This window comes from Brachyhypopomus gauderio, chromosome 18 (assembly GCF_052324685.1).
Source record: "Brachyhypopomus gauderio isolate BG-103 chromosome 18, BGAUD_0.2, whole genome shotgun sequence".
Lineage (NCBI taxonomy): Eukaryota > Metazoa > Chordata > Actinopteri > Gymnotiformes > Hypopomidae > Brachyhypopomus > Brachyhypopomus gauderio.
The window spans coordinates 7,509,344-7,512,822 of NC_135228.1; positions in this window are offsets into that span (position 1 = coordinate 7,509,344).

The following is a 3,479-nucleotide window of genomic DNA, read 5'->3' on the forward strand; positions in this document are numbered from 1 at the left end:
TGAGAGGAGGGAGAGAGGAGAGGGAGAGAGAGAAGAGAGAGAGAGAGAGAGAGGAGAGGGAGAGAGACATGGAGTGAGAGAGAGAGAAGAGAGGGAGAGAGAGAGAGGAGGGAGAGGGAGAGAGAGTGAGAGGAGGGGAGAGAGGGAGAGGGAGAGAGAGAAGAGAGGAGGAGAGGGAGAGAGAGGAGAGAGAGCGACTGCGCGCTTGTCTATCTTCTTCGGCTGTCTCTACCAAGAAAATTACTGCATGGGTTGGTAACAGCAGCTCAGGTGATCCATCCCAGTGGACTGACCAGCATTACCTTCCACCGGGACACAGAGTCAACACAGAGGACATGCAGGTCTTTCCTGAGCCCTCAGGAGTGTACTAACCACAAGAGTGAACTAACCACAGGAGTGAACTAAGCACAGGAGTTTACTAACCACAGGAGTGAACTAACCACAAGAGTGAACTAACCATAGGAGTTAACTAACCACAGGAGTGAACTATCCACAGGAGTTAACTAACCACAGGAGGTAACTAACCACAAGAGTGAACTATCCACAGGAGTTAACTAACCACAGGAGTTAACTAACCACAGGAGTTAACTAACCACAAGAGTTAACTAACCACAGGAATTTACTAACCACAGGAGTGAACTAACCACAGGAGTTAACTAACCACAGGAGGGAACTAACCACAGGAGTTAACTAACCACAGGAGGGAACTAACCACAGGAGTGAACTAACCACAGGCGTTATCTAACCATGGGAGTGAACTAACCACAGGAGTGAACTAACCACAGGAGTGAACTAACCACAGGAGGGAACTAACCACAGGCGTTATCTAACCATGGGAGTTTACTAACCACAAGAGTTAACTAACCACAGGAGGGAACTAACCACAGGAGTTAACTCACCACAGGCGTTATATAACCACAGGAGTTAACTAACCACGGGAGTTAACTAACCACAGGAGGAAACAGGCATACATGAGAGACATGGTAACGGGTTAATTTAACAGTGCAGCAGGTAATTTTACACAGTTATGTCATGTTCTCTCTTGTCCTGGTCTGTAGCCATACCACGCCACGCCTTGTTTGTGGAGCTTTTGAATTTGACAATGTTCTGGGGTCAGTGATTAGTTCTTTAGAACTGACTTAAGTTTTTCATAGTTTTAATTTTGTGTGACTTTCTGAGTAGTGGGGACGGGGGTCATTTGACTGTTTCAGGATGTTTGTGAGGGACTCAGAATGTGTTGTTATGCTGTTCCTATTCTGGATGGGGTTCTGAGAATGTCTGAATGGCTGAACTCTTTACAAGGGGCGTGGCTTCTCTGCCTGGGAGTGTTACATGATCACAAAGTGATAAATCACAAATAGAACAATTCAGGGTCAATTCAGCCTCTCTTCTATGGTAGGACCAGAGTCCTTAAGGCCATGGAAGGCTTTTGCTCCTAAGAGCGAATGCGGTTTCTTTTTCTACCAGTGTGGTGTGGAGAATTAAGACCAGGAATTTGAGGTAGCAATGAATTCTCATCATGTCATGTCTCATAATGTCACTAAACCACTTTATACTCACTGCATGTGTTTGACAATATGGGTCCATTAGAGCTATTTGGACTGTATTTAGTGTTGCAATTGGTCATTCATTCCTACAAATTCTTTTAAAAATCGATTGGTCATTTCGTTAGTATAAATAACCAAGTACCAAGTATTGAATTTTGATCCTCTCATGGTTTTTTACTTAATTAATTCCACCTAAGGACTTATACCACTATTGTCTCCAGCTTAAAGCTGCTTTGAGACACACATCTTGTAAAAAAGTGCCTTAAAAATACACCTGTGACTTTGGCATTTGGCTTTGTTTTGGGTGCTATGTTGACCAGTTTTCAGCTGTTGTCTTGCAAGTTTTCACTGCCTGCCCTCGTCTCATTGTTTCTCGCTCATGTCTCGTTGTCAGTTTCTTACTTTTGTAAGACGATGAAGCCCGAATCCATGGCTGTGTAAACACAACATCGCAGACATCGCAGACTTGTGTCTGTTAGAGGCCTTTGAAGTCTGTTTCAAGGACTCAATTTCCAAAATCACCTGAGGTAGATTATACAAAGAACCGCCTGTCTGTAAAACACATTTACCTGCTCGCCGTGTCAATGTTTTTGAATCTGTTTACGCCACTGAACTCAAAAGACGTTAGCAGGATCATTTAAATCAGGTGCGGAAAATTCGCTGTCTCTTTCTGTGAAAATGCTTATCCGCATCTGATTTCATTTTAAAACAATTTTGTCTGTGGCTGACAAACTCGTTTTTATGCGGTGGGCAAATCACAGGCAACAGCAAACGCGATTTGTACAGATTTATTAATGCGGTCTACAACAAACCTTTGCTTGTTACATCGTGTTTTTATCTCTCTCCAAAAAAAGAAACAAGAAAAAAATGACAGACCATTAGAGGTGTGCGTATGACACCTGTACGCACGTGTGTTTATATAAAACAAAGTTAGCTTTATTTTCTGCTAATGTTACTTATGCCTTGCTTTGATATTGGATAACAACTTCTGCCTCTCTTTTGCAGTGGATCCTGCGGATCTCCTGAAGATTTTAGATTTTCCCAGTTTGCCGGAGGGTGTAACAAAAACCACGGGCTTCTGCGCTCACAGGAGGGCAGCGAAGGGGCCAGACGTAGCGTACAGGGTGACCAAGGATGCGCAACTAAGCGCCCCTACTAAACAGCTCTACCCCTGTGAGTGACACACACACACACACACAAACACACACACACACACATTTTACACATGAAAGAAAAAGGAAAAAAAGGGAAGAGAAAAGTAATGATTAGAAACATAAAGAAATATTTGTGTGATCATGCCAGAATCTGCTTGTATTTCTAATTTTGTAATTTCACCACCACAAATTTTTTACACATGTTTACACCACAGTTTACGCATGTCCTTAGCCCTACAGTACAGAGAGACAAACAGAAAAAAAGAGTGAAATGCAGACTATCTATCTATCTATCTATCTATCTATCTATCTATCTATCTATCTATCTATCTATCTATCTATCTATCTGTCTGTCTGTCTGTCTGTCTGTCTGTCTGTCTGTCTGTCTGTCTGTCTGTCTGTCTGTCTCTCTCTCTCTCTCTCTCTCTCGGTCTCTCTCTGTCTCTCTCTCTGTCTCCCTCCCTCTCCCTGGGGAATATGTATTAGTAGAAACACATTATTTCTACAGGTCCAGCTCTTCCCTAAATCTGGTTTCTTTGTGAGTGTGTGTGAGTGTGTGTGAGTGTGTGTGAGTGTGTGTGAGTGTGTGTGAACGTGTTTGTTCTCTAGTTCTAAAAGCTTCTTTATTGCTTAAAGCCCAACAGTAGAACACAGAGCCATAAAGAGTTGATCCAGACTCTCAATTTATCAGGAATGCTCTTGGGACAATCCCTAGAATTCCTCGGAGAGAGAGAGGGAGAGAGAGAGAGAGAGAGAGAGAGAGGGAGAGAGCAATAAG